Consider the following 8,772-nt stretch of genomic DNA (forward strand, 5'->3'; position numbering starts at 1 on the left):
GAATAATTTTTAAATGAGCAAAACTTTTAGTTTTACAATATGAAAAGAGTTAAGAATGATGATGGTGATGGCTGCACAACATTTTGAATTTATTAACGTCACTAAACTGTACACTTAAAAATGCTTAAAATTGTAAATAAATTGTATGTTGTATTTCACCACAATAAAAAAAAATTGTTTCTTGCAGGTAAAGTGTTTAGAGCACTTAAACACTCAACATTATTAAGTATCATTATCTAGTACAAACACATATTTTAATATTATATTTATATTATAACACACATATTTTTATATTGTATCTATACTATGTCACACAGATTTTTATGTGTGTTGTACTAGATAATGAGACCAAGGAGACCAAGGCTGTGACAGGAACTAGAAAATAAAGATTGACATTAGAAAGCCAATCTAGTACAGTGCTTCTCAAAGCATGGCCAGGGGATTGGTGTTCACCTGTGATCTCCTTGCTACTTGTTCATGATGAAATAAGTATGTACAGAGTAAGCATTTAGAAAATTTCACAGAAACTTAAAAAAAAAGTCTGTAGAATCTAATAATAAAAAGTTGGATATTATATTCTGTATGTATTTGATATTTTAATTTTTATTTCTACTGCATCTTTTTAATTTAATTTTACATAATTGAATTGGAAATGTTTTCAGGCTGATCTCTTATTACACATAGTCTAAGGCATTTGTCTCATGTATGTATGATGTGAAGTCTGTCAAGATTTTTTTTAACCTAAACCTTCCTGTTTTTGAAAGTGACTAATATTCTCTGCCTTAAAATTTTTTCAGTGGAATAATTATTTCCACCAAGAAGGAAAGTATGAATGTCCAAATTAATAGACTTAATATTTTAAGGCAGAAAAATTACTTAATATTTTAAGGTAGAAATATATCAAGTGATCCAATATTTACCTGCAAAGTATTGTGCCTGATGCTGTTGAGTGTAAAAACCAATCATACAGAATTTCTGCTTTCAAGAAGTTTACAGTCCCAGTAAAATCTGGAGACATTTTTGGAACTTAATTCTTGCTTTACATAAGAATAAATATTATTAACTTCTTGGTTAGAACAAGACCTGTGGAACAAGAAGTGGTTCATCAAATTGTTCTCAGGGATTTGCACCATATAACAAAGGATATTTTCATCCATTCAAAATATCCATTAAAAAAAGTGATGGTTGATTTTTACTCAGTCTTCTATGACTGCAAACTAATGGTTACAATTTGTTGTACAAGAAGCATTTTTTTTTCCAATAATAGCAGGTTCTTGTCACATAGCCCAATTGAAAGGACTCCATTTTATGAGCAAATCGTCCCCTTTCCCCTCTGAACCTCTGAAAGGAATAGAGGGGATAAAGTGGGTTCTGAGTAAAAAAGTATAATTTAGACAGATAAAATAAGATTCAGAGGAGAATTTTGTGACAATATGGAGACACAAAAATAAAGAAATCGAATCTATTGGTAGAATAGGCCTATTGTATCCTTTCTTCATGCCTTGTCCGTAGATGATTTTTCAATGTATAAATGAATTTATAGGGACAAAAAGTTAGACTTTATCTATTAGCCAAGTACATTGTTGTCAGTGAACAACTTCCACCAGTCTATCAATTTATATTATAAAGTTATCCTTTCTTGTAAAATAAGCCATCTGTGTGAAAATAATTCTTTTTAATCTGTGATCAAATTAATACATAAATATTTATCTTTCTTATGTGAAGCCTTCAATTTGGCTAAGGAAAGGTATTTTTTCTAAATGTTGCTTGAGCAATCCCATTTTACCTGAACTAATTTAAAATGAGGCCTTCATTTATATCAGCAGAGGCTGACTTCTGTGGAGAAACTAATGTTATTGATCTATGTGGAAATTACACTGTGAGGTTCTCCTTAATTGTGTGTCAAAATCCAGTTGGCTACAGAGGATATTTATTGTCAACTTCTACCACAATATCATGTTTTATTGCCAACATTAAATTTAAGGTAAATGCAGAAATATATACCTGTTTCCAAAAAAGGCCAATAAAATGTAGTACATATTAATTCATACTTGAATGAATAAAAATTTATTTTTTTGATGGAATATTCATTTTGAGGCACTCAAAAACCATTACAATATATCACATTTGTCAAAAAATAATGCACTCTTTTAGCTACAATAATATATGAGAAGTTAATATTCTTTTATACTGCAATAAGCATAATAGGCTGCTGTATGTAAGAATACCATAGTGCATCCTTAAATAAATCCTGTATCTCTAAATTGTAGATATAATTTAAATATAAAATTATTTCATGCATAACATACACAATTTAATTTAAATATAAATTTAGAAAGAATTACAATAAAAAGAGCTTCCTAATCATTCTTATTTTGAGTTTTCCTGTTATTTATTACTGTCTTCTTGGAAGGCAAGATTTCCATTTTTGTGAAAACACATTGAGGTGTTAGCCTGACATCACTAAATTACATGTGTTATCTCTCTCCATCTGGTACAATGGCAAGGCTGTTTGAAGAAATAGGATTCAGGGGAGCTGTATTTCTTAAGCAATACTGTTCCAAAAGAAATTTTCAATCATTTTTGGATAATTTTGCAAGAATATATTTAGAAGAGGTATATTCTATTCATATGATTCCAAATGATCTTACTTGGAAAGATATGTATTGTCATATATATCTTTAAGTGGTGGATATGAAATAAGTAAAGGAAAATTTTTACTACAGTTTAACTTCTGAAGTATAAATCCCTTGAAACCCTTAATATGTTGTTTGAGGGTTCTTTATTTTGGCTGTCTATTATTTGCTGATGTTAGACAAAAAATAAAATCGGTGACTCATTATCTCATTATTACAGCCAAAACCATATAAATATATATTCAGTATGCAAAGTATGATAGTGAAACATCTAGAAGACAGGTTCTGATTCAGTTACTCTCCAAACCTACTTATTGTTTCCATAATTTATCATGCATTGGAAATAATTCAAAAATATCCTTGAAACCAAGAATATGTTAGACATGCATCTCTTTTTGAGTTACCTTTTATATAAATGAAATATCATATAATTTTACCAACATTTTTCATGTATTTTATAGAACATAAATCCAATTAATGTTGCACAGTCATTCACATTTCAATTGTACTGACATTATTTAAGTATTAACACTACATCTTTCTGCTTTCCTGAAGCACACTATCATTGACACTTGAGCCAAAGCCTGATCGGAGACAAGTTAATTCTACTGTTCTTGATTGATTTAAGTATTTTAAGTGGACAGTGGCCCCATTGCTATGTGACTTTGGTGAATTTTCAATTCATTCTACAAAGGTATTTTTCAGGTATCTAATACGTACTTTTATTATTCTAGACTTTTTATTTTTAAAATGTAGGGTTGTAAGTAGGAAGATAAATATAGTTTTAAATATAATCATATTATTATACATATGGGAAAGCAGGCTTAATGGCTTCATTAAGAGCCTTTGATATCCTTTTCCACTTCTTCACAAAATAACTGGGAAGACACAAAAAAGATTTAAAACATCAATAACTTGAAATTTAGTGCTGAGAGACAAGCCAAAATCTTGTAGGAACTTAAAAAATTATAGGACTTATGAAATTTAATTGAAGGAAAAAAACTACTGTTGAGACCTAAGTCCATTAGGCAATAATATATTCAGCTTCACACAACTACACTAGATAATCTAGAAAATAATGGTGATAGACATGCATTCAACCCTCATTTGTTACCTGATTCAGAGAATATACAAATCTGAACTGTGGCATAAATTCCTTTTCTCCCTTGGGGTTTGTTCTGTATTTCAATTCAGGCTACAACCCCAACACACACATGTGTATACCTCCCTCCAACAGGCACACACACACACACATACACACACACGATTTTCCTTGATAAGATAAAAATTCTAAATAACAATATGGTAAAAAATAAGAATGATAGAGTGTTTAGTCATCACACTTTACTCACTGAAGACAATTTTTTCATAAAAGTTTACAGTAATGTAGGAAAAGGGTAGGAATCCTAATTTTTCATGTAATTCTATAATATTCTATAACTCTGAGCAAGGTTTAGCATATAGAAAAGGTAAGCAATCATATAAAGCCTGTTTAAAACCTACAATTGCCCTTGGAGTTGAACATATCAAGTTTCTTTTCAAGTATTTATTGAAGCATAAACAGTAGGGCCGAAAGCAATGTTTTTCTTTTTCATCTTTTAAAAATTTATATCAGAGATATAAATTGTGATACCTGTGATATTATAATATCAGAGATTGATATCACAATCTCTGTGGGAGATTGTAAATGCAGTCCACCACTAACACAAATTATGCAGTCAAGTTTCCCACAACTGGGAAAATCACAGGGGTCAGCATATCTGGAATACAATGGATAAGCCTCACCCTGTGAAAACAACTTTTGTGATCATGGTATCTCCTCTGCCAGATAAGTAGAAAGGCAATCTTTTGACTCTTACCTATGAAAAATATTTACCCCAGTATCATTATCTCACATTATTCGAATACGAGTATTGAGAAAAAAAAAAGAAAACACGGAGCCAAGTAAGTATTGAAGAACATAAAAACAAAAAACAATATGAAGATTAATTAGAGGAACAGCATACTTCAAGAGATGATCTATTGTGACATGTAGAAGAAAGTATCTGGAATATGGTATTCCCTAATAATTGCAGTAAGTTTTGGCCTTCATGTATCAAGAGTTACAAGTTAATAGAGCCAAAAAAGAATGAGGATGGAGATCAAAAGCATCTACATGAAATAAAAAGAATAAGATAAAACAAGACAGAATACTAAAAATGGCTTTTAGTAGAGAGGCTGAAAATTATAGGAAAAGACAGCTTAAAAATTTTTTGAAAAACTAAAAGATAACAAGCAGTAGAATTGAAAATGGAATATATAGTTCCAAAAACGCTAGAGAATTTAAAGACACATAAAAAGTCTATGAGGCAAAAGACAGAAAGCAAAGAGATAAGGGAAACATAAATAAAAGAAAGCACACCTAATGAGACAATGTTTCAAATTTATCTGTTTTATTTTTCAGGACTAGTAATTCTTTTATCTTCTTGTTTCATTCTTCAAACTATCTTAGCAGCGTAGGCAGTTGAACTTATCCAGGAAAACATCCCAGCACAGAATAAAACTGGAGTCCTCAGTTTTTCAAAATCAAAACATTTTTATGAATGAAATGGTAGGAGAAAAGAAGGGATTTTTAATTCTCAAGTGGAAAGGTTAATGCCAAAAACTACATATTTTGCAATAGTAAAAAGAGATGTACTAACCAGCTTTCCAGGGAAAGTTTCCCTGCCTTTTAATGAATTACAGCATCAAAAAGGAATATCCTCCTTGTGTGGGGCTCAGAGGGGATTCCTCTGACACTTCTACCTTCATGGCTGGCTTCAAAAGGTGATGGTGGAATATACTCTGCAGAGAAGTGTCACAGTCTGGAAATATATGGAGTTTACCTCTTGCTGCCTGTCTGGAGTACTGGAGAAATGTCCTGTATCACCTTGTGTGGCGATAGCAGAGGAGATGGCTACATTTGGAGCCAGGAGCAAAGAGATCTGATGCCATTTCACCTACTCTCTCGCCTCTGAACTTTTATGGGACGGCAGCCTTAGGGAAGAGACTGGAAACAGATCGTTAGGAGTGTGTGTTGGACGCAGCTGGCTGAAGTGGCAAGATACTGCACAGTAATTAGCCAGTTAGAAAGTGGTAGTGAAAGAGAATGATTGAGACCCCAAAACCAGGAATTTACCATTTTAGAGAGGTAATTTCGTTTCAATACTAACTGGTAAAAGATTAAACTGAGAAGTCCTAAGAGAGACAGAAGACAAAGTACAAATTAAATCTCACATGCTCACAAAGATTGAATCAAGCCTATGGGTATCTATCACATTTATGACAGGCAGCTTGGAAGACAGACATAATTGCTGCCTCTTTGTATCCACACCCTGTAGGAATTCTCTTCCCTTGGCTTTGGAGAGGACCTTACATCTTAGTGGTGGCGAAAATAATAGACCGTTACTACCCTGATTACATTACGTAAGATGATGGTTTCTACTGCGTTTGCAAACTCTGTCTTTCTCACTGGCCTTTATGGAGTAAATTGCTGTATTTGGCAAGAAGCTTAGGGTGGCCCTCTCTAAGCAGTGAGTCATGTAGTTAATGAGACCCTCCCTCTAACAACCCTGGAGAAATTGAATCTTTCCATCAATCATGTAAATAAGCTTAGAAGTGGATCCTTCCCAGGTCAAATGAGATCTCAGCACTAGCTGATAACTTCATTATAGCCTCATAAGAAATCCTCACACAGAGGACTCAGCCAAACTATGTTCAAATTCCCGACCCATAGAAACTGTGAGATGATAAGCATGTGTTATTTTAAGTCGCTAAGTTTTGAATTAATGTGTTATGCAGTAACAGATAACAAATACAGCACCCACTGTTAAAACCTCTGAATGAATTAAGGTGTCTTGGAACACTGCCATGTTTGTGCTACCTAGTAAATCATTTCAGTTGGACAAAATAGCGTAGGAAAAAGAGGCTAAAGGCTTTCCAAGAAAGGTTGGTGATATGATTTGGCTCTGTGTCCCCACTCAAAGCTCACCTTGAATTGTAATACTCCCCACATGTCAAGGGCGGGAGCAGGTGGAGGCAATTGAATCATGGGGGTGTTATCCCCCATGCTGTTCGTGTGATAGTGAGTGAGTTCTCATGAGGTCTAACGGTTTTATAAGTGTCTGGCATTGCCTCTCCTGGCACTCATTCTCATTATTGCTGCCCTGTGAAGTGGTGCCTTTCACCATGATTTTAAGTTTCCTGAGGCCTCCCAGCCATGAGAAACTGTGAGTCATTTAAACCTCTTTTCTTTATAAATTACCTAGTCTTGGGTATTTTCTTCACAGCAGGGTGAGAACAAACTAATTCAGGAAATTGATATTGGGAGTGGGGTGCTGCTGCAAAGATACCCCAAAATGTGGAAGCAACTTTGAAACTAGGTAACAGGCAGAAGTTAGAAAAGTTTGCAGGGCTCAGAAGAAGATAGATGTGGGAAAGAATGGAATTTCCTAGAGATTTGTGGAATGTCTTTGACCAATACACTGATACTGATATGGACAATGAAATCCAGGCTGAAGTGGTCTCAGATGGAGATGAGGAACTTTTTGGAAACTGGAATAAAGGTGACTCTTGCTATGCTTTCTCAAAGATACTAGTAGCATTTTTCCCTTTCCCTAGAGATCTGTGGAACTTTGAAGTTGAGAGAGATGATTTAGGGTATCTGGTGGAAGAAATGTCTAAGATACAAGATGTTCAAGAGGAAGCAAACCATAAAAGTTTGAAAATTTTGCAGTCTGATTATGTAATACAAAAGAGAAACCCGTTTTCTGGAGAGAAATTCAAACTGACTGCAGAAATGTGCAGAAGTAACAAGGAGCTGAATGTTAATCACCAAGAATATGGGGGAAATGTCTCCAGGGCATGTCAGTTAATTCACAGCAGCCCCTCCCACCACTGGCCCAGAGGACTAAGGAAGAAAAGTGGTTTAATGGGCAGAGCCCAGGGGCCCCCTGATCCAATGCAGCCTTGGGACATGGTACCATGTGCCAGCTGCTTCAGGTCCAGCTGAGACTAAAAGGGGCCCAGGTACAACTCAGGTTTCAGAGGGTACAAGCCCCAAACCTTGGCAGCTTACACATGGTATTGGGCCTACAGGTGCAGAGAAATCAATAATTCGGGTTTGCGAACCTCCACCTAGATTTCAAAGGATGTATGAAAACACCTGGATGTTAGGCAGAAGTTTGTTGCAGGGACAGAGCCCTCATGGAGAACCTCTGCTAGAGCAGTGCAGAAGGGAAATGTGGAGTTGCAGCCCCCACACAGAGTCCCTACTGGGGCACTGCCTCGTGGAGGTGTGAGAAGAGGGCCACTGTCCTCCAGACTCCAGAATTATAGATCCACCAACAGCTTGCACCCTGCATCTGAAAAAGCCACAGACACTCAATGCCAGCCTGAGAAAGCGGCTGGGAGAGGGGCTGTACCCTGCAAAGCCACAGGGGCAGAACTGTCCTAGGTCTTGGGAGCCCACCTCTTGCATCAGTGTGACCTGGATGTGAGACATGGAACTAAAGGAGACCATTTGGGAACTCAAATGTTTAATGACTGCCCTATTGGATTTCAGACTTGGATGGGTCGTGTGGCCCCTTTATTTTTGCCAGTTTCTCCCATTTGGAATGGGTGTATTTACCCAATGCATGTACCCCCCGTTGTACCTAGGATGTAGCCAGCTTGCTTTCAGTTACAGGCTCATAGGCAAAAGGGACTTACCTTGTCTCAGATGAGACTTTGGACTTAGACTTTTGGGTTAATGCTGAAATGAGTTAAGACTTTGGGGGACTGTTGGAAAGGCATGATTGTGTTTTGAAATGTGAGGGCATGACCAGGCATGTTGGCTCACGCCTATAATCCCAGCACTTTGGGAGGCCGAGGCAGGTGGATCACGAGGTCAGGAGATCGAGGCCATCCTGGCTCACACAGTGAAACCCCATCTCTACTAAAAATACAAAAAATTAGCCGGGTATTGTGGCAGGCACCTGTAGTCCCAGCTATTCAGGAGGCTGAGGCAGGAGAATCATTTGAACCCGGGAGGTGGAGGTTGCAGTGAGCTGAGATTGTGCCACTGCCCTCCAGACTGGGTGACAGGCTGAGACTCCATCTCAAAAAATAAAAACATAAA

General features: G+C 36.1%; 1 non-coding gene across 1 annotated transcript; it reads right to left on the reverse strand.

Moving 5' to 3' along the window:
* Positions 1–4,310: 4,310 nt before the first annotated feature.
* LOC126957824 (U1 spliceosomal RNA) lies at positions 4,311–4,472 on the reverse strand. The gene has a single exon (XR_007726980.1). It is a non-coding gene; the product is annotated as a U1 spliceosomal RNA (small nuclear RNA).
* Positions 4,473–8,772: the final 4,300 nt, after the last annotated feature.

Source organism: Macaca thibetana, chromosome 6 (genome assembly GCF_024542745.1).
Source record: "Macaca thibetana thibetana isolate TM-01 chromosome 6, ASM2454274v1, whole genome shotgun sequence".
In the NCBI taxonomy this organism is placed as follows: Eukaryota; Metazoa; Chordata; class Mammalia; order Primates; family Cercopithecidae; genus Macaca; species Macaca thibetana.